At 50.7% G+C, this 26,138-nt stretch overlaps 2 long non-coding RNA genes and 1 other non-coding gene across 3 annotated transcripts; 1 reads left to right on the plus strand and 2 right to left on the minus strand.

Annotated features, from left to right (window-relative positions):
* Window positions 1–215: 215 nt before the first annotated feature.
* LOC114109620 (uncharacterized) lies at window positions 216–2,905 on the minus strand. The gene is made up of 2 exons (XR_003586231.2): window positions 1,835–2,905; window positions 216–597 (listed from the first exon to the last, which is right to left on the minus strand). It is a non-coding gene; the product is annotated as an uncharacterized LOC114109620 (long non-coding RNA).
* On the plus strand, window positions 1,367–20,002 carry LOC121817413 (uncharacterized). The gene is made up of 2 exons (XR_009597727.1): window positions 1,367–1,403; window positions 12,171–20,002. It is a non-coding gene; the product is annotated as an uncharacterized LOC121817413 (long non-coding RNA).
* On the minus strand, window positions 16,597–16,699 carry LOC114109795 (U6 spliceosomal RNA). The gene has a single exon (XR_003586370.2). It is a non-coding gene; the product is annotated as a U6 spliceosomal RNA (small nuclear RNA).
* Window positions 20,003–26,138: the final 6,136 nt, after the last annotated feature.

A 26,138-nucleotide genomic window follows, 5' to 3' on the forward strand; every position in this document is an offset into this window, starting at 1 on the left:
AGGAGGGAGGAAACATAATTGATCTCTTGCCTGGCGCCATGAACGTTTTTGCATCCACTGGACCAGTCACAGGGGAAGGAGAACAGAGACAGAGTAGCCTCCAAGAGGGATTCCACTCGCCTCGTCCCTGCGTCCAGAGCCACCGTGACTGTGTGAATGTATGATTGTGTTCATCTCCTAGGGCAGCCATAACAAACTACCACAGACTTGGTGGCTTAAAACAACACAGATTTATTCTCTCATAATTAAGAAGGCCGGGGGATTCCCTGGTGGCCCAGTGGTTAGGACTTGACACTCTCACTGCCAAGGGCCTGGGTTTAATCCTTCGTTGAGGAACGAAGATCCCCCCAACCTGCTCAGTGCAGCCAAAATAAAAAAATAAAAGAGGTCACAGTCCCAAATCACTGCGCTGGCGGGGCTGGTTGCTTCTGGAGACTCTAGGAAGAGCCTGTTCAGTGTCTCTCTCCCGGCTTCTGGTGGGTGTAGGCAGTCTTTGGTGTTCCTCGGCTTGGAGCCGCATCACTCCAATCTCTGCCTCCATCATCATGTGACCTTCTTCCCTGTGGGTCTCCTTATTTCTGTGTCTACAAATCTCTCCTAAGAGGACACCAGTCATTGGATTAGGGGCCTTATCCAGTCAAATCTCATCTTGATTACATCTACAAAGGCATTGTTTCCAACTAAAGTCACCTTTGAAGGGACTGGGGACTAAGATGTCAACATATCTTTTAGGAGGACAATTCAACCCACAATGGTGATTATGACTCTGCAAGTTTGTGTGTGGTGTACATGAGTTTGTGTGTGAAATTGCGTGTCAGTGTGGGTGTGCATAAGTGTAAGGGAAGAGTGAGAGTATGTATGTGTGAATGCTTGTGGAAACGTGTGTCTGGTTGTCCTTATGTGGCTGTGGACACATGTACAAGAGCATGTATGTATGTGTGCCCTGTGTCCATGGCTTGGACAACCTTCTGGAAGGGCTGAGAAACGTGGCAAGGTAGCAAGGCGGCCCCATGAGTCAAGAGGGCGGAAGACTGTGAGAAGCAAAGACAAGGGTGTTTGCTGAGCTGGGTACAGCCCGGGAGGTCGAGGCGGTGGCTCCAGGCAGCAGCGTGGTTCCCAGGTCCTCTTCCAGGAACGTTCCTAGAAGGCCCCTCCACCCAAGCTCCCATCCCCAGCACCCCATTTGCCTGGATGGGGGTGGTGCGGGCTGACTCATCCCCTCCCTGGGCTGGAAGCCAGCACTCAGCTACCTGTTGGGCCAGTCAAGTAGGGGCGGGGCAGTCAGTCAGCCCCTCCCAGGCCCTGCCCTCAGGCCAGTCCGGAGCAGCGACCCATCAGGCCCAACACACAACCAGGGCTGGACCCCAGGAAGTGAAGAAAGCCAGCGGTGAGCACATGGTCAGGTAAGGCCCCGGATGAAAGCTGCTTCTCTCCCCAGGGCAGCTCTGGTAGGCAAAACCACCACCCAGAGACAGGACATTGGGAGGGTCTCCTCAACAGTTATGTGGGCTGGGGATCTTCTCTGAGCCAGTCACCTCCTTTAAACTTCCCTACCAAGTTTAAAGAGGGCCCTCATTATCCCCATCTTACAGATACAATTGCTGAGGCCCCAGGGAGTTAGACGATCTGCCTAAGATGCCACACATTTGTTTATATTTGTTGGAACTTTCTTATTCTCTCTGGAAATCCATCCCCAGCCCCCACCTCCAAACTCAGAACACAGCTGCTCCCACTTGCCCACTACATTCCCTTCCCACCCTTCCCCAAAAAGAACCCTGGCCCATGGGGTAGGATCCGTGGAGGGAGAGGGGCTGGTGGTGGTCTCTCATCCTACCTTCCTGGGCTCCTCTGTAGGGTCCTGGTTTTCATTTTGGTGTGATGGTGAGCTTGTTGTCTGTGAGGATGTCGGCTGGTTTGTGTGCACACAGGAGAAGGGGGTGTGTGGCGTACCTCCGGGTAGGTTTCCCTGCCTGGGACACCCGGGGGCATGGCTGCAGGCTGCATCTGTGAGTGTGCCCTGGTGCAGGTGTGTGAGCCGCTGTGGGGGTTCAGAAGAGCCTGCCCCCCACGTGTGTGGGTGTCCACAGGGTGCCGCCCCACCGCTTCCCGCTTACCAGGTCACCGCCACCATCCTCGGCAGAGCCCCCGGCCCAGGGGAGAGCCTGGTGAAAACCGCCTGTGACTGGGGACAGGCACACCTGAGTCTCAGGCCCAGACCCGCTCACTCAGGAACTCAGGACTGCGGTGCCCTTGAGCAGGCATCACCCCACCCAGACAGCAGCCATGTTCTCACCCAATGGGATGGGGCGACTCGGGGTGGGGTGGGGGCGGGGGGAGACCGCAGCATGGCTTCTCCCACCCCCAGGAACGGGGGGAGCTCCAGGCTCCCCAGATGAAAGGCTCAGTACCCCAGCGCTCGGTAGACTGTGGTGAGGGGCGGGGGTGCGGGGGGGAGAAGGTCGTGCCAGGACTTGGCACAGACTACAAAGTGTGGGGGCACCCCCCAGCACTCCCGCTGCCGGCTGGCAGGGGGAGGGGCTGTGACGTTCGGTGGCCTCATGCAGCCTCATGCAGCCAGGAGGAAGTAGCTAATTGCTGACCTGATGACTGGGCGGCCTGAGGAGTGGGGTGATGATGCCACTCACAGCAGCAGGCTCCCGGGATCAAGGAGGGGGCCCTGCTGGGACGGAGCAGGCCAGGCTGTGCTCTGCAGAGGCTGAGGTGGCTGCGGCCAAAGGAGCAGGGGGTGGGGGTGGTTGAGGCTGTGACCGTGGGAAACGGCTTCTCCCGGGCTTCCCTGAGCTTCAAGGGAAAAGAGTTCAGAGGCCCCGGGGGGACAAGGGGATTTGGAAAGGGGCGACAGTGGGGGTGGAGGGGGAGGAGAGGGTGGCAGAGGCATCATCTTGTGTCCCCTCCACCTACGGTCCCCCCACCTTCCCATCTGGCCCCACCCCCACCTTTGTCCCCTCCCTGGCCCCTGTGGCCCAGGTTGGTGAAGACGGAGATAGAGGTCTCTTTTCACCACAAGACCGCCAGGCACAAGCATCCTACATAGCCATACCTACCGTGCTGAAGGCCAGAGCATCCAGGAGGTGTGGTGAGCCGTCAGCTGTCCCCAAGGACAGGAAGAGAGGGTGCTGCTACAGAGGACAGCACAGGCAAAGGCTGGGTGGTGGGGTTTGTGGGGCTGATGGACAACAGAAGCTTGGCAGCAGTGGTTATGGGGAGAGAGGAGGGGTGCAGTGCCATTCTGCACTGAGGGCCACCCTGCCCCTTCCTGGCAGAAAACTGTGGGTAACCAGACTCGGATATTCTCCCACACGCTGGGCACAGCTTCTGCTGAGGCAGGGGGGTCAGGATCAGTTCGAGAGCCACACAGAATGAAGACCCACCCTCCAAGTCCCCAGGTCCTTCAGCTCTAGAGAACCTGCAACCCTGAATGCCAAGAAACAGGACCCATCCAGCTGCAGTTCAGTCCTCTGGGCCCCCAGCGCCCCCTGTAGGCAGGACGCTATACCAGTAGGGGGAGGGGCCTCCACGTGCTGGGAAGAGAAGAGATGAGACCTGCTCTCCAGGAGGCACGAAGACCCCGCCTCAGGAACCTGCAGTGGGATAAAGGCACAAACGTTGACCTCAAAGCTCCAATCTGAAATTCAGCCTCTGTCCTCAGGAAGCTTCTACTGTGATGGAAATATGCACTCTACCATCAGAACTCCATCAGAAAGGTGAAACACAGCATCTGGCTTCAGAAAACGTACCATCCCAAGGTAGAGAGACACACAGCCCCACTGCATTTTTAGGAAGCCCCCAATCTATTGCAGACGCAGACTAGACATTTCGGTGATTCTAGGACTGCTAGAAAAACAAATACAAGACGTAAAAAAAAATCCACTTAAATCTGAATTTCAGATAAACAATGACTGTTTAGTATAAGTATATCCCATATAATACATGGGGTATACTTATACAAAGTATTCATTGTTTATTTGCAATTCAAACATAACTGAACGTCTTGTACTGTTATTTGCCAAAGCTGACAACCCCAGATGCCCCTAGTCCGAGGGCAGGAGGACACCCCCCCCCCACACACACACACACACAGACATGGAAATGGAAGTAAACATCTGAGCGTGCTTCCTGCTCCTGGAGCAGTGAAGGAGGTGAGTCCTGGGGCGCCGGCTCGAAGCAGTTTAAAATTCCTTCCAGGCCAGATCCCTAATCCCTCGGTGCACAATAGCAGCCTTCTCCCCCGCCGCCCGCGCCCACGCCCTCCCCCGCGGGGCCGTGGCAGTGCCACCACGGGCCTCTTTAAGCCCCTTTGAAGCCGCCTGAGCCCCGCGCCGCGGGAGGCCCCGCCGCTATGCCAGCTATGCCAGCTATGTCCCCGGCCGCCGCCGGCCACCACCGCTCCGCCATTAATACTGGCTAATCTGGCTAATAAATAAACTCCCCTCCCAGCCTCAGCCCCCTGCTCGCTCCCCTCTGGCTCCCCTAGAATTGACTTCAGGGCTCTGCTGGAACACACGTCCTCAACTCCCTTCTCCCACTCCCTTCCTGATGTTTCTGACTTTTTTTTTCTTCTCACTGGCCCGACTCTGGCCGAATTCAGGGGGCCTCTGCCTCGCACGATGCATCAGTATCTCCTTCAGTCCACCTGCGCGCAGGGAGCCTGCCACATGGCTGGGTGCAGGGGACCGGACTCGAAGCTGGGGAAAGAGCCGCAGGACCTAGGAGCGCCCCCTGGAGGGGGGACGAGGCTCTGGTCACGCCCCTCGCTGCCCCGCCCCAGGCCCCGCCCACTGTGTCCTCGGAAGTGGGGAAGCTCCGCCAGCAGCCCCGGGACAGGTGGCTCCTCGCCCGGGGAAAGTGCCGGCGCCTCCCCGGGCAAGAGTCCCTTCTCTGCAGCCTCTGCCGTCCCCTGCGTCCCCACCCGGGCTTCCGCGAGTCTGACTCAGAGCCGAGCCCGCATCGCTTCACCTCCGCCAACACACCCGCAGCGCGCGGAAAAATTACAGTATTTCAGGGGCGCTGCTAATGCGCTCTGATTACCCACCGCCGCTCTCTTCCGCGGCTCTCAGTGGCATTGGGCCAACGCGCCATAATTAGGCCGTCCCTCCCCGGTCCTGGAACACCGCCGTCACCTGTCCCCTGTCCCTCGCCCCCTGTCCCCAAGAGTGCTCGCCTCGGCCCCTCCCATAGCCTCCTGCCGCCCTGCGGGACTGCACCCTTGGTCCCAGGAGAGACCTAGGAGACCCCACCTAGGATGGGGAATGGGGAGCTGCAGGACTTGGAAACCTGACCCCAGGCCTGAAGGGGCCCCTCCCCTTCTGTAAGGCTATAGTGTTTGAGATCTCTGCTGGAAGGGACTGGGAGAGTGGGGAATGGGGCAGGACTTTCTCCATTGAGGTCCATTGGAAAGTTAACTGTTTGGGGCAGGGGTGGGTAGGGCACCTGGGCAATAATATCCCATTTTGCACATGAGGCTCAGAGAAGTAAGGCTCTTAGGGAAGGCCACCCAGCCAGAACTTTCAGATCAGCTCATTTAAAGAGTCGGACAGGCTCCTTCTCCTAACAGGGGAATTGCATTTCTGCGAAGAAAGGTGATATCCCCATTACAGACTGGGAGTATTGGCAGACGACCAGCTGTGGCCAGTTGGTCGCAAGTGAACTGGTGAAGAGTGGCTCAAGTCTCTCATCCCAGGAAGGGTGGGAGGAGGCCCTGAAGACACAGAATCCAAGCCTGGTGGCCAGGACTTGAGGGGAGCAACTTGTCTGTCAGCCTCTTCATCCAAACTAGGCTCAAACCTCTCTTCTATCAGGAATTCTTTCCTGATGCCCAGGGGTTGCCAACTCATGGCCTTGGGCCAAGTTTAACCTTTAGTGAGATTTTGTTTGGCCTTCAGTGTGTATGTGGTTTTTATATTGAACGTAAGATCCTATGACAGTGCAGGCTGCCCTCCTCATTGGCAAAGACAAGTGTGGCCAGACTAAGTCCCCAAAGGCATTTGAGATCTTGGCTTAGATCAGCCCACCCGGCCTGAGCCTTCACATCTTCCCTCATCTTCTAGGATCTCAGTCGGCGCTGCTGCCCCTTCGTGGTTCTTGCATGTTTCTCCTTAAGCATGCCGAGTTGAGTGTCCCTCCAGCCCCCTCTTTAGGCTCCCCACAGGTGGTGGCTGCCTATATTTCTGAGAACCCCTCTGGCAGCCCGGTTTTTCATCTTGCATGTCAATCTCTGCCCTGGGTAGGCACCACATCTTTTCCAGCAGGGGTGACATGGTATTTTTCTGCCATCAGACTGCAGGCTCCTTGAGGGCAGGATATTGACTCAGACTGGGATTTCACTGAGGGCTAAATGAATGGGTGCGGGAGTAGCACCCTCTGTCATAGGGAGCTCCCTGAGGGCAGGGCCATGGCTCCCCTCAGTCTAGAGCTCTTTGAAGGCATTGGATTCTCCCCTCAGATGAGGCTTTTGCACCCCACCCAACCCCTCTGGCTCTCAGCTGCTCCCAGGCATTCCTTCCAGGACACCGTTTGTCATGCTTTGATGAATGAAACCTACTAAGAATAACTCAGTCCTTGTAGTCTCTAAAGGACAGGGGTGTTGGGGGCGGCGGGGGAGCCGAGGCTGGTGATTGTGAGGGGCTAGAGGAGGAGGATGAACACAACTCTTCATTCCATAGCGTTTTCCCAGGTGCCCATCGTCCACTAGGAAGAGACTCCGGGCGGTGGGGGGGCGGGGGGTGCTGCAAGCCCCCCTACGGTGCCATTCCTGCTGTTGCCAGTAGGGGGAGGTTCCACAGGACTCCTGAGATGGAAATGCCAGCCCCCTTCTTCACAGCCTTCCCAGCCCTGAAGTCATCACCTCAGTGCCACCCAGCCCCCTCTATGCCTGCCACCGGCTTCCTCTGCCTGGAAGTCAGGTGCTTGGGGCGAGGGGCGGCTTCCACTGGGACAGGCACTGTGGGGGGGTGCCTTCATCTTCCTGAGGAGGACTGTCAGAGTGATCACGGGGATGGGGGGGTAGGGGATGGAGAAGCAGTCTCAGAATGACAGAAGGGCATTTGGTGTTGTTGTTGTTGTTGTTTTTTTAATAAGAAGTGATTTATTAGTGGTGTTTTAATTTAGGGATGAGGCATGACTGACCCAGAAGATGAACCCCTGTCCCCGACCCCATTCCACTCTTCCTTCCTCACCAGCCCCTTTCCACTCCCAGACCTCAAGCCTCAAGTTCAGAACTGAGCGACCTTTCCAGGGCAACTGTTCTCCCAGGCACTTCACAAGGGGCCCGAGGGGTGGGGAGCCTGTGACCTTAACGCACTTCTTTGGACGAGGCCTTCCTGGCACCCGGCCCCCACCTGCCACCTCCTGAGAGGGACATTTCGGCCTGGTCTTGGCAAAAACACCAGCCTCTGAGCCAGGCAGCCTGGTATGGTACCAGCCCTGCCACTGACTCCACTGTGACCTTGAGAAGTCCTTTGCTCCCTGGGCCTCAGTTTCCCCATACCTGAAATGAGTTTGCTCTAGGTTTCATGGTTTGCGAACCTTTCTTTTTAAAAAATAATGGATCCTATTACTTAAATAGTAACTTATGTGGCGTCTCCACTGGTGACATTGAAAAAGTTTGGAGTTTTATGGTCAAAATAGGAGTGGGGGTCCAGAGCCCCAGGGTTCAATCCATCACACACATGTGCACACGCACATGCACACACACACACACACACGTGTGCATGTAGAATGGCTCCAGGGCACTCCACAGAGCACACTTCACAAACCTCTGAACCCTGAAATCCCCTGAGCAAACATTCTGGGGCCCTGCCACATCTGGGAGCTCCAGAACTGGGGATGAGGCTGGGACTGGGGGCCGCCCTGGTGTGGGGAGCAGGGCTGAGAGGTCACAAGGTGGGGGTCGGGGTGGGGGCAGAGCCAGTAGGGGGAGTCCTTGTGACACAAGGTAACACCACTGAGGCTGGGCAAGGGCCTAGGTCCAAAGCTGGGTCCATGCAAACCCTCTGAGCCAGAGTCTTGGTAGGGACTGAGTGCCCTCCCCAAGCAGGAGGGGCAGCAGGCATAGGAGGAGGGGGAAGCCTCTGGCAGCCTTTCTCTGGAATCCCTCTCGCCAGCCCCAGGATGAGGGCCAGAGTGACAGAGTGGGGGCTGAGCCCCAGTGGGGTAGCATTCCCCACTACAGGAGACACAGGGAGCCTCCCAGCACCCCCAAAGCTGGAAGTGTGAGGATTTGGTGACCAGCAAGAATGCAGTGGGGAGCAGACCTGTCAGACTCTGGAGACAGGAGAATGAGAAGATGAGCAGATACCACACAGGGAAGAAAATGGCGTGATAAGAGGCAGGACTGGGTCTGGGGCCCTGGCTTAGAGCAGTGGGGAGGGTCCCTGCAAAGTGGGGAACAGCAGAAGCAGCCCTGTCCCTCCTAGCTGGCAGATGGACTGTGCTCAGGAGTCACCAGGTAAAGTAGGTACTGCCCACTGATACCCCAAGCAGTCCTGGAGTGTCCATGTTCCTGATTTCCCCCAGAGAGCATGTGGGGGGAACATAGATGTCTCCCCAAGTCCACCTCCCTGGGATTTATGATGGGGGATGGGGCAGAGCCACCTCCGAGCTACCTCCCCATCCTCTATCCCAACTAACACACACACACACACACACATGCACACACTGACATTTGTCCCCTAGAGACTTCACAGCCTGAGCCCTGGAAACTCCAGGATCGCCGCTATGTGCCAGGCATGGCTCTGGACACTGTGGGTTCCAGGAACAGAAGAGTCAGCCTAGGTCTTTGCCCTCGTGGTGCACATGTTTTAGGGAGTGAGTGACAACTCAACAAGTCACAAAGGAATCAAGTTCAGGTCGCGAGGAGACAACCATGGGAGCAGAGAGTGCTGGGTGGCTGGGGCTGTTTAGAGTCATCAAAGGATGTCTCCGTGAGGAGGTGACATTCCAGTAGAGACCTGAGCTGCAAGAAGCCAGCTGTGCTTTGGGGCCAAAGGCCTTGAAAACGTATGATGTTTTTAAACAGAAAAGAAGATGTACCCATAAACGTTCAAGGGCAGGGACATGAAGAGCATCTGTAAAATGTCCTGCACAGTGACAGGAAATTCACATTCATCATCTACTTCCCTCTTCAGCACGCTGGTGTCAAATAGTATTATTTTCATTTTACAGATAAAAAATATGAAGCCCACAGAGATCATTCATTTAAAAAGATGTACTGAGTTTTAGTCTCTAAAAACCGTATGATAAATTCCACGTGGGGTGTGCCGTCTTAGGTTCTACAGTCTGAGGGCAAAGAGGAAGATCTGGGAGGGCTTCCTGTAGGAGGAGTCCGTGTCTATGCTGAGTCTGAACAGATGAGGAAGGGATGACAGGGGAAGTGAGGAGGTGAGGAGGGAGCCAGGGGGTGGCTCCAGTGCCAAAGATGCTGTAGGCAGAGTAAAAGACAGAGGAGGGGGTCCTGCCCGGCTGCCTGGTCAGCAATGTGAGGGGGTGGGGTGGTGAATAAGGAGCCCGCATGCAGGGAGGGGGGCCGGGGGGCAAATGGGCCACGGGTTGTGGCTGTTGGGCAAGGCTGGTCGGGTGGGGCCTCTTCCAAGGCTCTGGTGACCTGGCCCCCGTGAATGACGATGTTACTAATGGCAAAGAGTGGTGCCAGCCAGTGACAAGAACAACTCACAGGCTCACACACTCCTCACACATAGACAGGCAAGTGCCTGCCACACACACACACACACGTGCAGCTGGTCTGTACTGACAAGGGTCTGCAGAAGCACAGATACGTGCGCACACGTGCACGTGGAAGAAAGTGCGCTTTTGTTCCTTCCAGCAGCGCCACACGTGTGGTGCTGAATGATACGGTGAGGCCCGGAGAGAGGCGTCTTGGGAGCAGCTCCCCCCGACTCCTCACCTCCCAGCTTTTCCAAGGAGGCCACCGTCCAGAACCCGCTTTGGGCCACTTTCCCAGAGGATGACCCCTTGACAGGAGTCTAACCTGAGGTCGAGGGCCCCTCCAACAGCTTCCTCCTCAGAGTGGAGTTTGTGGTTGGGAAGGAGGAACCTGACCCCTGGCCAATGACCTGGTCTGCAGAGCCTAGGGATGGGCAGAGGGCAGCACCTTGACTCTGAGTCCCCTGCCTTGGCAAGCTCAGAAGCCTGAGACATGTGCCCAGCCCGTGCCTAGATACACCTCCCACCCCTGTGGGCTTCCTAAGAGTAGGGACCATGTGTTATCTGCCACTAGCCCACCCCTGCCACACAGAGGGCACCCAGCGCCAGGGCCATGGCTGGCAAAGCTGGGATGGGAAGGGGTGCTCTGCTCAGGGAGACAGATGGAGCACCTCCTAGAAGGGTGCAGTAGCAGCTAGACAGGAATTGGGAAGAGCACGCAGCCACCTGGGACCCCCAAGGCTGGGACCAGGTTGGACGGGTCTTTCATCTATGCGCAGCGTCTGCCCTGTCTCTGGCAGCCCTGTCGTGGCTGATGACCCATCAGTGACTCACTGCCAGCTGTGGGCACGAAACGGAGAAAGTGACCCCCAGCTGAGCTCATGCACTCACAATTAGCCCTCTACACCCCCTCACCACGGCAGCCTCCCGGCCTCCACGCACGCACATCCCAGGCTGCCCTTTCCCAACCACAGAGTGCCTCCTGCTGCTTATTTTAGCCTGATGAAACCTCTTAAAATGTCAGAGCTGGAACTGAGCTCCAGATCATGCAGTTCAACCCCTTCATTCAACCAGGGAGGAAATGGGGATTCAGGGAGAGTGAGGGACAAGTTTCAGGTCACAGAGCTAATTGGTGGTATGACCAGAAATTGACTGCAGGCTTTGGGGGAGTCCCAATCCGGCCATTCTAAACTTTGGGCGGGTGGGGTGGGAGTGCAGTCTGCTTCAGGCAGCCTATTGCCAGTCTTCTGGAGCCTCTGGAATCAGCATGCCTGGATTTGAGCCCCAGTTTGCCAGTTATCAAGTTACCCACTCTCTCCATACCTCTGTTTTCCCATCTGTAAAATGGATCTAACAATGGTACCTACTCCCAGGTTAATGTGAAGATTGATTCAGTTAATATCTCTGAATTGCTGAGTGCAGTGTCAAGCAAAGAATGAGTACTCAGAAAATATTAGCTAACTTGTCTGAGTGCCTAGTGGAGTCACTAAGAATTGGTCCTTACTGTGGAAAGTCCAAAATCTTGGTTTTATCAGTTGGCCCAAGGGTGAGCAGATGTCAGGAGGCCGGCTGTGTCGAAAGACTTGCAGCAAACTGATGGATGTGTTACCGTGGGGACAGGGGCTGCTGTCAGAAGGACCGTGGTGGCCACAGTGGCTGCCTCCCACTCTGGCAGCCACCCCCTGAGATCTAAAGATTGCAAACCTCACGATCAGGGGCAGCTGGAGATTCTCAGGACTGTTCAAGCTGGGTGAGCCCGAAGGAATGCCCTTTTGAACTCAGGAATGGGCCTCTGTTCCTCTGCAAAATAGTTAGAGGCTATGATGGTTGTGTGCATGAGATCCAGGGGCTGTGGTACCTTTCCAGCTCTCCCCCTCCCTCACCCTCTTAAGGCCAGCCGCCTCTGTTCAGACCAGTCTTGCCTGGTCCCAGTTGGATAAATATTGACACATTCTTCTCCTTCCACGTTCTTCCTTTATCAGTCACCAAAGCCCTGACACCTCACACCGGATGAACTATGATCCCAGAACACGTATGAGGTTGGGGTGGTCTCATTCCAGCCCCAGAAATACTTGTTGAATGGATAACTCGGTGAATCAATGAATGGAGCCATTCCCAGAACCTCCTGAAAACTCACCCTGAGCTCTCAACATTGGGCAACTCTCCCTGGAGCCCCAGCCATGCGCTCCATCTGGGGAAAGGCTTTCCTGCAGCTGTCTCAGCCATCCTTGCCACCTCTCATCTCCCACTAACATGGCAACCTTTCTCTGCCTCCACCCTGTCCCCACTACCCAGTCTAGACAATTCAGTGTGTCTGCAGCCTCTCCCAGTAGGAGTGCTGCTGTTACAGCCATAGTCACTGCCCACATGGTGAGTGGTCGGTCTCTAGCCCTCTCTTGCTCCCCATGTCATAGCTGTCCCCATTCACCCCACCCAGCTTCCTATGATGGCCTGTGTAAGAACACTCACTTTTTCACTTGCTGTTCCAGGTCCACTGATAGCCCATGATGCCAGCCAAGCCCGAACCGAGTCCTGGCCCTGCCAGCCCCATAGAGTCCTGTGGGTGACCCATTCTTTATTGGGAGCATCACCTACTGTCTGGACGCCAGCCCATCAGGGAAGATTGAAACCCCTCAGATCGGGAGTCCAACCCGAGCCGGCAAGGAGTTTGTGCCCCTTTGAAGGCTAGAATGCTGGACCCCAGTTCTGTCTTCAGGTGCCAGGACATGGCCTGAGCATCATCTCCAGTCTGGCTCCAGCTTTTTCCCCATCATTGACCCACTGCCCAGACCTCTGCATGGTTCCTGGCTACCGAGATCTCTTCATAGCAACCAAAGAGTATCTGAGCTTAGAAGATCCTAAGGAATCGCCCAGTCTGGTGGAGATGCTCTAGAGTATTCAAAAACATAATAGCCTTTTTCACTGGAACAATGATTAGGGGTGTTTCAGCATTGAGTGCTGTGGGATAGAGATGCTAAATGTCCCACAGTGCACAAGGCAATCTGCACAGTGACAGATCCCTTCCTTCATTGGATAAACACTGGTTCTAGCTGAAAGTGCTTAACTGTGTAGTTGTAGTAACTAAGAGCCACGGAGGATAAGGGACTGGCCCAGGATTACATGCGCATTTGTCTTTTAGGCAATCCCACGAGGGGAACCCAGGCATTCTCCCTCTTGAGAATATCAGTGTCATCTGTTCAGTATTCCACCAGCAGTCACCAAGTTTGAGGCACTATGGGAGAGTAAAAGACTAAAGTGAGACCCATGCAAAGGCTTCACAGAGGTGTCATTTAAGCAGAGGCTTAGAAGTTGGCTCATGGACTGGTGGCTCAGAGAGTAAAGAATCTGCCTGCAATGCAGGAGACCTGGGTTCGATCCCTGGATCAGAAAGATCCCCTGGAGAAAGGGAATGGCTACCCAATCCAGTATCCTTGCCTGGAGAATTAATTCCATGGACAGAGGAGCCTGGTGAACTTCAATCCATCTGATCACAAAGAGTCAGACATGACTGAGGGACTAACACTTCCACTTCCGTAGACCTGTGACTTCTGAAAGTTGGAGAGAGCATAATAGGAAATGATGGGATACGAGGACTGATGCCCAGGAGTGAAGGTCGATGAGAAATAAGCACAGACTTTGGGGAGAAAGCAGTGGAGGATGGGAAGGAGTTGGAAGGTGAATTGAGGCTAGAGCACAGAGGACTTTGCATGTCAATTAAGGGTTAGGATTTTCTGCTACAGGCAATAGGAAGCCACTGAAGATATCGGAGTAGAAGGCGGGCAGTGGTGAGCTCTCTGCTTCATAGCAAGTTTCCTGAGGCTGCCTATGGAGAAGCAATGGGAGGGAAATTATACGGCCAGGAAACTGCGGTCTGAACATTCCTCAAGAAAGACACACATGATGTCGTGGATGAGAACAAGATCAAGGGGATGGGGTGAGAAGACGGAGACCACCTCAGAGCCAAGCCACATTGCAGGGATTGGCCATGTCCTCAGCATTTAAACCAGGGATACTATCTGAGTTTGGGTTCCCTTGGAAGTAGACCCTAGGAAAAGGACTTGAGAGAATTCCCGGTGGTCCTGTGGTTGGGAGTCCGTGCTTCCACTACAAGGGGCACGGGTTTGATCTCTGGTCAGTGAACCAAGATCCCACATGCCACTCAGAGAAGAAAAAAAAAAAAGAGGAAGATGACAAAGGATTTGAAAATCATTTGTTTGGGAGATGATCTCAAAGATAAACAGTAGGGGAATGGAGAAATCAGGCAGGAAAAGGAGGATAGCAAAAAAAAAAAAGTGTTACATCAAGCCAATTACCCCTGTGGGCAACTAAAGATCAGTCTTGCTGGAAATCTCTGAGAGACAGTAGAGAACACACACTTCTGAGTTAATCCTTAAAGGGCAAAGGAGCTGGGAGAATTTATCCACTGACTCACACCATTCATTGTTTGAGGGGTTGCTCCTGGGAGCATTAACTCTCTGGCACTTTTGGAATGCTCCACATGCAGGAGCAGGCTTTACAGCCAGAAAAAGTCCTCAGGTATAGTCTCAGGTGCTTGCAGTTGGAAGCTACCAGGTAGCTGTGTAGGAAAACGGTGAGTACCTGTAAGATGGGGCAAGGCATTGATTGTATCTTGCAACACACATTCTTTACATACAAGGTGACATGAGTTAGCCAAGACAGCTCCCTGTCTAAAAGTGACTCCATAAGTGAACTAGGTAGAATATTTCTTTCATTTTCTTTTTGGCTACATCATGCGGCAGGCATGTGGGATCTTAGTTTCTCCACCAAGAATCGAACCCACACACACCTCCCTGCATTAAAAGTTCAGAGTCTTAACCACTGGACCACCAAGCAAGTCCTAGGTAGGATATTTCTGAGCGAGGACATTGACTGCTGAAATGCTTCGGTTCTGTGACCCCCGGAAGGCAGAGAAGGAATCTGAAGTATAATAACTGGTTCTATCAATTTTTACTTTATGTTTTGATGCCAAGTTATCAAGTGCATACAAATGTAGAGTTATTACATCTTCCTAGTCGCAAAAGAGTTGGATGTGACTTAGTGACTAAACAGCAACAGTGAATTCAGCTTTATATCATATGCTGCTGCTGCTGCTGCTAAGTCGCTTCAGTCGTGTCCGACTCTGTGTGACCCCATAGACGGCAGCCCACCAGGCGCCCCCCATCCCTGGGATTCTCCAGGTAAGAACACTGGAGTGGGTTGCCATTTCCTTCTCCAATGCATGAAAGTGAAAAGTGAAAGTGAAGTCGCTCAGTCATGTCCGACTCTTTGCGACCCCATGGACTGCAGCTCACCAGGCACTCCCGTTCCTGGGATTTTCCAGGCAAGAGTACTGGAGTGGGGTGCCATCACCTTCTCCATATATCATATGAAGTAACTCTATACCTAGTAATGCTTTAAAATCTAGTCTTATTTTGATGTAGTTACACTAGCCTTTTGCTTTTGTTAGTGTTATATGTTATACCTTTTCTCATCCTTTCTCTTTGTATTTCAGGTAACTCTATGTAAGCAGTATATAGTTGAATTTTGTTCTTATCCAAAATAAGTCTGAATCTTTGCCTTTGAATAGGAAAATTTTACATGTAATAAAATTATCTTTAGGTTTAAAATCTGCTATTTTTTCCTTTTTTTAAATCTTACCGTCTATACATTCCATCTATTCTGTTTCCTCTCCCCTTTCTTTGCATCTGTTATTTCATCCAGTTACCTTCCTCCATTATTTTGTAAAGTTATTTACTCTTTTACAATGTCTTAGTAGTTACCCAGAGATTACAGCATGCATTCTTAACAAATCCTAATATTAACTGATTCTTTTACTCTCTTCCCTTAAAATATAGGCAAAGACCTTGGGGCTTTAACTCCCCACAAACACTATCATATTATTTTTCTATACAACCAGTATTATTTGATATTTACTCACATATTTGCCATTTTCATTGGTCTTAATTCTTTTCTGCACCTCTGACCTCCCATTTGGGATTATTTTTTTCTGCCTGAAAATATTCTATTAATGTGGGCCCACTGGTGACTAATTCTTGTGATTTTTATTAGACTGAAATGTATTTATTTCTTCTTTACTTGAATTTTTTTTCTGGGTATTGAAAAATAAGTTGGTGGTTATTTTCTGTCAGCCCTCTAAAGAATCCGACTGTCTTTTGGCCTCCGCTCTTTTCCATTAAGAAATCAGTTGTATATCCAATCTGTTATCCCTTTGAATGTAATCTCTGCTTTTCTGTTTTTTTTTTAAATTATTTTTTATTGAAGGATAATTGCTTTACAGAATTTTGTTGCTTTCTGTCAAACCTCAACATGAATCAGCCATAGGTATACCTATATCCCCTCCCTTTTGAACCTCCCTCCCATCTCCCTCCCCACCCCCTTCTCCTAGGTTCATACAGAGCCCCTGTTTGAGTTTCCTGAGCCATACAGCAAATTCTCATTGGCTATCTATTTTACATATGGTAATGTAAGTTTCCATGTTACTCTTTCCATACAGCTCACCCTCTCCTCCCCTCTCTCCATGTTCATAAGTCTATTCTCTATGTCTGTTTCTCCACTGTTGCCCTGTAAATTCTTCGGTACCATTTTTCTAGATTCTGTATGTATGTGTTGGAATACAGTATTTGTCTTTCTCTTTCTGACTCACTTCACTCTGTATAATAGGCTCTAGGTTCATCCACCTCATTAGAACTGACTCACTCCTTTTTATGGTTGAGTAATATTCCATTGTGTGTATGCACCACAACTTCTTAATCCATTCATCTGTCGATGGATATCTAGGTTGCTTCCATGTTCTAACTATTGTAAATAGTGCTGCGATGAACAATGGGATACATGTGTCTCTTTCAATTTTGGTTTCCTCAGGGTATATGCCTAGGAGTGAGATTGCTAGGTAGTAAAAATACGGAACGCTTCATGAATTTGCATGTCATCCTTGTACAGAAACCATGCTAATCTTCCCTGTATTGTTCCAATTTTAGTATGTGCTGCCGAAGCGAGCACTGCTTTTTTCTGTTTTTAAGATTTTTTCCTTATCTTTAATTTTCAGCTTTTAGTTTTATCTAATAGTAAAAATGTACTTTCACTTTATTCATATAGGCATAGGTGTATATCCCTTCTGCTTATCCCGATTTAGGCTCTCAGAGTGTACTGAATAAATGGATCAGTGTCTTTTATCAGCTTTTGGAAGCTCTCAGCCATTATCCCTTCATATCTTGCTTCTATCCCAGTCGCTTGAGCTTTTCACTGTTTCTTCTAGTCTAATAGACTGTCTATATTTCTATCCTTTTACCTTCCCAACCTTCATTCTGGATATTTTTTTCTCATCTAACTTCTAAGTTTCTTTATCAGCTGTGTCTAGTATGCTGTTAAACCTATCCTTTGAATTCTTAGTATCAGTTTTAGAATTTCCATTTTGAAAAAAAAATAGTTTCAATTCTCTGCTAAAATTCTTTTTTTTCCCAGTTTTATTGAGATATAATTGACATGCAGCACTTTGTATGTTTAAAGTGTAAAGCATAATGATTTGACTTACATAAATCATGAAATGATCATCTCAAGTTTTCTGAACATCCATCATCTCATATGAATGCAAAATTAATAGAAAAAATTTTTTTCTTGTGATATGAATCCCCAGCATTTACTCTTTTAACAATTTTCATGTATAACACATAGCAGTGTTAATTATATACATTTATCAAGTTATACATTATATCCTTAATACGTCTTTGTTTTATAACTAAAAGTTTGTACCTTTTGACTGCCTACCTCCAAATCCACCTACCCCCACCCTGCCTCTGCTAACCACAAATCTGATCTCTTTTTCTATAATTGTTTGCTTTTGAAGTATAATTGACCTACAGCACTAAGTTAGCTCCTGTTACACAACATAGCGATTTGGTATTTCTATACATTTCAAAATGATCACCATGATAAGTTTAGTTATGACACATCATCATACAAAAATATTACATAGATATTGGCTATATTCCCCACACTGTGCATTTACCCATAATTCATTTATTTTGCAACTGGACGTTTGTACTTCTTAATCCCCCCGAGCTGTTTATTTCCCTTCCTGTCCCCTCACCTCTGGCCTTTTTGTTCTCTGTATCTATAACTATTCCAGTTTGTTTTATTTGTTCATTTGTTAAACTTTTTAGATTCCACTAAAGACTCGTGAGAGTCCCTTGGACTGCAAGGAGATGCAACCAGTCCATTCTGAAGGAGATCAGCCCTGGGATTTCTTTGGAAGGAATGATGCTGAAGCTGAAACTCCAGTACTTTGGTCACCTCATGTGAAGAGTTGACTCACTGGAAAAGACTCTGATGCTGGGAGGGATTAGGGGCAGGAGGAGAAGGGGATGACAGAGGATGAGATGACTGGATGGCATCACGGACTCGATAGACATGAGTCTGAGTGAACTCCGGGAGTTGGTGATGGACAGGGAGGCCTAGCGTGCTGCGATTCATGGAGTCGCAAAGAGTTGGACATGACTGAGCGACTGAACTGAACGGAACTGAGTGAAATCACGCAGTATTTGCCTTTGTCTGACTTATTTCACTTAGCATAATGCATTCTAGGTCCATCCATGGTGTCACAAATGGCCAGATTTTATTCTTTTTATGGCTGAGTAATATTCCATTTTATATATCTCTCTCACATTTTCTTTACCCATTCATCTCCTAACAGGCCCTTGAGTTGCTTCCATATCTTGGCTATTGTAAATAATGTTGCAATGATCGTTAAGGGTGCATATATCTTTCTAATCAGTCTTTTGTTTTCTTCAGATAAATATCCATGAGTGGAATTGCTGGATAATATAGTAGTCCTATTTTTAATTTTTTGAAATGTCTCCATACTGTTTTCCACAATGGCTACACCAATTTATATTCCCACCAAGTTTGCCAAGCATTCCCTTTTCTCCGCATCCTTGCCAATCTGCCAAATTCTTAATTATGTCTTATCTCCTCGATCATGCTAAGCATTTTTTTTCCATACCATGAGGCTTGCATGATCTGAAGTCCTCTACAAAGTTTTTTAACTCAGGCCCCAGCAGTGAAAGCGCCAAGACCTAACCACTGGACCACCAGGGAATTCCCTACATTTTTTATTTTAAATCTGCATGCATAACTCCAACATCTAGAGAGGTTGTTATATATGTTTTTCTTATATACTATATATTTGTATTGTTTCATCGTGTGTCTCATTTTTGGTTTTTGGGTTTTGAGAGGAGTCTTTTTTGTTTGTTTTTGTGAGATTTTGTTTTGTGTGTTTATGCCCTGGACACTGTCTTTGCGAAATCATTTGTAGAAATTATCTAACCCCAGGATGATAACTTCTTCCAAAGAGGATTTACAAGAGCCTGAAGGCACTGCCAGTCCTGGATCACCTTAATCCAATCTTATGAACTAGGATAAGTCTGAGCTGAGCTGCATTTAGGGTCCCCATTCAAAGCAAGGGGGGGGTCCCCAAACACTTCTCTTGATAGGCCTATCTCTTACCACCCAGGATGCACTCAAAAGCACTGATCAACCTTGCAGCATCTTAGCTGTTTCCTTCCTTCCCAAAGGAAAAGCATTTCTGAAACCAGGAATAACCCCCTCATCTCCACATCTCAGCCCAGTGATTCTCTAGGGCCTTATTGATCTTACTGGCACTTAGATGCTTTAAACAGTCTCTTGTTGTCTTGTGTTTTCATATATATATACCCATGTGTATATATATATGGTGGTGGTTTAGTTGCTAAGTCGTGTCCGACTCTTGCAACCCCATGGACTGTAGCCCGCCAAGCTCCTCTGTCCATGGGATTTTCCAGGCAAGAATACTGGAGTGGATTGCCATTTCCTTCTCCAGGCGATCTTCCTGACCCAGGAATCGAACCCAGGTCTCCTGCATTGCAGGCAGATTCTTTATTACATTTATATATATTTCTTACTTCTCTAATTACCTTCAGCTGTAAGGTTAATCTACATTTCCTAGTCTCCTGTTTTGCACCATGATGTATAGGACACTTCTGAGACATTTGCAACAGCATTAAAAAGGTGTTTGGTTTTTTTTTTAAGCCAACAGTTTGCACAACATAGATTAGCATGTTATGGATTGTCACAGCAGAGTTTATGTTTCTGAGTTTAAAAAAAAAAGATCTGGGATTTATATAATGCATTGACTTTAATACCAAAGAGGGTTGGCTAATCAGGATTATAAACATTCAAAGGGCAAAGTTAAATGTTGAGTTTATGTTTTGAACAAAGTCTAAATGTTTTGAAAATAAAATTAAATTCCCTGTTCATTTTAAAAGAACCATGACCTGGGTAAATTGACAGGACTGGTGGGTGGATGGAAATTTATAGGAAAGATGAGGGTGATAGGAAGGGGAGTGGGCAGGTAGACCAGGGGAGAACACAGTGAGTTTGGCACTGGACACCTTCCTTTACTGGGTTGGAGGGAATCCAGCAGAGAAAACTCTACAGTGGCCAGAAGTGGGGTTCTAACCAGGCGATCTTGTAGAACAGAGACATGGACTTGGGAGCTGTCTGTGCACAGATTGGACTCACACCAGGCAGCACCGGAGGAACATGAGCAAAGCCAGGAGATGCCACCAGAGCACGTCCTTGGGGACAGAGGGAGGCAGAACACGCGCCAGGCGGTGGGGAGGAGGGAGAGGCAGGCCCAGCCATCCCGGGAAGAGGCTCTCTCAAAGCCTTGAGGATTGTAGGGTCAATTTCCTCCAAGACATTGAGGCTGAGGCTTGGAGGAGGACTCTGCTCATTCCGAGAGCAATTTCCGTCAAGAGTGTCGGGAACCCGGAGGCTGCTAAGAAGGGGTTGGGGAGTGAGTGGGAGGCCAGGAAGAAGCAGCGATGTGTGCAAACTTCTTTTTTAGAATGTGTGGGGCTCTGCAGGAAGGAATTGAGGTGGTGATTTAAGGGAAGAGCCAGTGACAACTACTGGGGGAAGTTTGTGGGCAGAAGGGAAGGAGCCAGGGCAAACAGAGGGACCAGAGGACCCCGGAGATGGAGCAGCACGGAGGGAGTCAGCGCCCGCCCCACGGGCACCTGAGCTTCACCAATAGCCCTAATGATGCCCATCTTCCCGATGAGGAAAGTGAGACTCAGAGAGGCTTTACTTCCCAAGTGACCCCTAGAGGAACATGAGACAGGGATGGGACCCAGATGCGTCAGGTCACAAAGCTCACCCTTCAGCCCCCTCCCGTCCCACCCCTGCCATGATTTCAGGGTTCCCGGGATCGTGACCACCCCCACCACCACCACACAGCCACCGTCATCACACCCACCATGGCCTCCACCACGGTGACCACCGCCGCCCCTGTCCACCCCACCACAATAATTACATTCACCAATATGAGATTTCCTGTGCCGGACATATGCAGTTTCTGTCTTTGGGGTCTCCTATTCTGAGAACACACGTGAACAACAAAATAAACTAGCAGAGACACTCAGCAGCCAAACTTTTTGATCATATGGCTGGTCAGGAGCTCTGCTGTCTGTACTCAGATGGCTGGCATTCCTGGTTTCTTCTTGGGGGAAGAGGTACATCAGAAACTGGCTTTTCCATTTGCTCCACTGGCCTCCCCATCACTCATCCTCACTCCACCCCAAACCTTCTACTCATTGTCTCCGAGCTGGGAAAATTAAACAGATTTTTCTGAAGGAAAATCCTTAGGGAAGGGAATGTGTACAGAGGGATTAGGACTGGGCCGAGGCCCAGTCATTCTCGGTCCTCCTCTGAGACTCTTGGCTTCCTGTGGAGACATGCTCCCACTCTCTAGGGCCCCCTCCCCTCCCCCAACTCACCACACCCCTCCCTGGTACAACCAGGGATGGGAAGCCCAGGGCTGCAGCCTGGCCGCACCACCCCCATGTGCCCATGGGCCCCAGACCCTCCTCAGCCCTGCCACACAGTCCCGGTCCCCGAAACCCCAAGCCTGAGGCTAAGAAAGATGGAAGTCTGGGATGTAAAGAGAGATGGGGCGGGCAGGAGTAGGGCCTGAGGATGCTCAGAGAAGTTTCCATGCAGAGCATCTCGTTCTGAGCTACTCTGCCATTTCCCCTTCCTTACTAATCCCAGGATTAGAGAAAGTGGAATCTGGGAATTCAGGAGCCAGAGGCCGGAAATGGGGCATGGGGAGGTGAAGGGGACCAGGCAGCTTGAACCTGCTGTGCGGTCTGGTCAGGCCATAGACCTCCCCCAGCTTCACTTCCTCACTTGTCAAATGAGGATCATCAAGTCCAACCGTGACTGGAAAGGATGTGTATAAGATGTGGTACTGGTAAGTAGAGGCTAGTTGACTGTTACCGTTGTTGTTATGAGCACAAGTGCAAGGAGGGGTGGGGAAGGACAGGCGTGTCCCGAGCCCTGGAAGGCTGCACGGTTCAGTGAGGAGCATGGCGTTGACATCAGATGGGATCACAGCCCTGGCATCAGATAGCAACAAGGCACTGGTGTCAGGCCTGGCTGGACCTCCTCCCTGCTGAGGGAGCCTGGCAATGACTCCCTCTTCCCAGGCCTCCACTTCCGCGTTGACGCACAAGATGCCTCACAGACCTCCTTCGGGACTGAGTGACAGCTAACACCAGTGCAGGTATAGAGCAGTGTCTGTCACGCCTGCCACATTTCTGTTGATATTTTGCCTCTGTCGGAAACTAGTGAGTCCCCTTCCCTCCCCCAACTCACCAGGGGTGAGGACCCCTGCTTCCATCCTCTGCTCTCCTCCAAGGGACAGTCAAGGGAGGCCCACCATCCTTCTCTTGTCTGACCTTTTTTAAATTTTTGGCTGTGCCGGGTCTTTATTTTTATGTGTGGGCTTTCTCTAGTTGCGGTGAGTGGGGGCTACTCCTTGTTGTGGTCCAGCACAGGCTTCGTTTTCTGGTGTCTTCTCTTGTGGGATTCGGGCTGTAGGACACACGGGCTCAGCAATTGCAGCTCTCAGGCTTAGTTGCTTCAAGCATGTGGAATCTTCCTTCCCCAGGGATCAAACCCATGTCCCCTGCATTGGCAGGTGGATTCCTACCCACTGCACCACCAAAGAAGTTTGTCTCCTCTGATTTTTGCCACACTCCTTTTCTCCAAAACCATACTGACCTTGCTTCAGTCACTTCCCTAGCTTCAGTGCCTACTATAGCTCTCCATTACTGCCCACATGTAAACCATCCTTCTCGGGATGCCCCTATGTTCCGCTTTCTGGCCCTGTCTTCTCTCCCCCATCTCACCAGATGCCCCTTGCTCTGAGCTGCCTTGACCCTGGCTGACCCCCTGCACCCCAACTGTCTGCCCAGCACTCATCTTCTGCCACCTCCCTTCTCCCTCCGGCCGCAACTTCCGAGCTCAGCCCTGGCTCATCCATCTCTGAGCATCAGTGGGTATAAGAAGTCACAGACAAACCAAATTTCAAGCAGCAACCAAGAGGAAGCCTATCAATAATAGGCCCTAACATCGTTACCAGGCGGATCGGCTTTGGGGAGAAGCAGGTAATCGAATCTCCCTCCGGTCTCCATCTGTCTCCATCACCCCAGCTTCATCCTCTAGGTGCCTGCCCCGCATCCGGCAGCCCAAGCCAATGAGTCTCGGGTAATAATGCAATTCCATTCAAGAGAGCTTGGGTTCTTTGGGGACAAGGGGAAGGTTTCCGGAAGGATGGGAAAGAGGAGACAAGAGTCAGAGGGGACAAATACGGGAAGAGCACCCACTGCAAGACTGATCCGGGGGAGGCGGTGTGGAAAAGAGCCTGTCGTCTTTGATATTCTCGCTCCTCTTGTATTTTTATCCACGTTGCCTTCCTTTCAAGCTTTTGGAACGGCGGCATGCGGGAGGGTTCTGAGCACGTAGAAGGTGCTTAGACACATAACTCCCACTCAGCAGGGCAAAAGGGCCCAGACTCTGGCCCCAAGCTGCCTGGGATGGTGCCCCACCTCATCCCTGGGCAGGGATATGAAGAGAAAGGCCTATTTGACTTCTCTGTGTCTGGGTCAGCCCCTCTGTGAGATGCAGATGGTAGTAGTGATGCCCAACTCACAGCTGGCTGTGAGGACTAAGTGAATGAAAGCCTAGGAGTGGGGCCTGAGCTCTGCGACTGTTCCCATCAGGGGAACTCTCACATGGAGTGGGAATGGCTGCTCCTCAGGGGCCACCCAAACCCTGCCTGTTTGCAGCAAAATGGGGTAGGGGTGATAGCTTTATGGCTGGCGGTGGCTGGCAGCAGCTGAAATCCCCTTTCAGCATCATAACTGAGCCTGACTCCCCACAGCATCTTGGGGGCAGCGCACTGGGGCTGCAGGCAGCATGGTCCCGGTGTACACAGCCAGCCCAACCCCAGAGCTTCTCATTCCCCTGATGTGGGGTGAGGCCCAGGTGAGGCTGACAAACAGCCAGAAGTGGGGACCGCAGCCTCTGACCTGGGAGACCGCCTGAATGCGGTTACTGGGCCAGGCAGAGAAGCAGAGGGAGAGGTCAGAGGGCCTGGAAACACTGAGGCCCTCACAGGGAGCAGTGGGTAGCAGCGAATCTCTGGTTGCCAGTCCCCCATTCTTTTATTCCAGAAAACCTTATGTCGGCTTGCTCGGTGCTGGGGCTGGCATGAGTCCCTGGGACTCCAAGAAGGAAAGACAGGATCCCTGTCCTCCAGGCCACAAGTTCTGGTGGGGTGAGCAGCGGCAGTCAAGCATAGTAAGAACAGCTACCGCTGGGGCGCACCCTGAGAGAGCTGGAGTCAAGGAGAAGGGGGCCATATAGAGGTAGTTTTAACAAAATTGGAACTCTACTGACCATGCTCAAAATTTATATTTTTTAGCGATAACTTCTCGCTTTAATAAATAGCCATCCACAACACGACTGCACTAGGTTACATCCTACAGCATAATACGATGTGTCATAATTGTTTAGCCATTTCTCTACTGTAGGATTTTTAATTTTTCTCTCGTTTCCACTGTTATACATTGGGCTGTGGTGAATGAATATTCTCTTATACAAATAGCTGTTCATTTCTTTGACTGTCACTTTTCCTAGAAGTAAAATTGCTCAGCCCAAAGCGAGATGCGTTTTTTTCAAATATTGCTCCTTAGGCATGATCTCCTGTTGTAGGACATCCTGGTGATGAGCCCAGGGGAGGAGGGCCCCACCTCAGCAGGACCCTCTAGGGAATGTCCAGCTGGGATTTCTTATAGCTTATGTTTATCCATCACAGGAGTATCAACCCCTGTTGCTTTCCAGGGAATGCTACAAATTCTTACAGCCTTGGAACTTTTTGAGCCTCATGTAAAATGGGACTAAAGGCCAAGCTGCTCAACCCTAAAGAACAGCATCCACTCTAGAATGTTTACGTCAGTGTGTTGGTTAAGACTGCATTAGGCGGCAAGTATCAGAAACCTTATTTCAGAGGCTTAACCAAAAAGGGCCTATTTTCCTCACACAATGAGAAGCACAGTGATAACAGCAACTTGAGACTGATGTTCCTCATCCACACTGCCCTCCATGACCTAGGCGTCTCTACCTTTCCTTCCCTCCAGTTTGAGCACATGTCTTTCCTCCTCATGTTTATAAGATGACTGCTGGACCTCCAGCCATCGCATCCATATTCCAGTCAGGAAAAGGGGGAAGAGTGAAGGGCAAGGAATGCTGCCTGCTAAAAATCCCTACCTTCTTTTATTCAGGAAAACCATACAGTTATCTCCACTTCCACCTCATTGGCAAGAACTATGTTACAAGGCCCACAGTTATTGTGAAGAAACAGGAGTGGAGCTTTTGCTGGGTACATTGCCCTGGAGAGAATTGGACTTGTATAAGTAAGGAGGGCAGGGAGGAGGGCTGCCACCTTGCCCACCCAGCATGACAAACTGCCCAGATGCCTGAATGCCTCTCTCTAGAACCAGCAGCCTGGAGGCAGTGAGTTTCCCAAACAGAAGTGACAACTTGGCCAAAACTCATGGAGGGACTCAAACAACAGAAAGGAATCAAGAGACTCCCCAGATCTCTCTAGCCTCAGGGCTTTAAGGGAGAGTCCCACACCCTTAATTATTACCTAAGTTTTATTTGATGCAGAAAGTATCTTAAACCTGGCTTCCTGGGTAGCTCAGTGGTAAAGAATCTGCCTGCCAATGCAGGAGACACAGGTTCGATTCCTGGGTTGGGGAGATCCCCTGGAGAAGGAAATGACAACACTCTCCAGTACTGTTGCCTGGAAAATCTCATGGATATAGAAGACTGGCAAGCTATAGTCCTTGGGGCCAAGCAAAAGAATAGGACACAACTTAGCAACTAAACAACAACAGCAGGGTTCAGAACAGTGCCTGGTATATGGTGAAAGGGAAAGTGAAGTTGCTCAGTCGTGTCCAACTCTTTGTGACTCTGTGGACTATAGCCCACCAGGCTCCCCCATCCCTGGGATTCTCCAGGCAAGAATACTGGAGTGGGTTACCATTTCC

Source organism: Ovis aries, chromosome 20 (assembly GCF_016772045.2).
Source record: "Ovis aries strain OAR_USU_Benz2616 breed Rambouillet chromosome 20, ARS-UI_Ramb_v3.0, whole genome shotgun sequence".
NCBI lineage: Eukaryota > Metazoa > Chordata > Mammalia > Artiodactyla > Bovidae > Ovis > Ovis aries.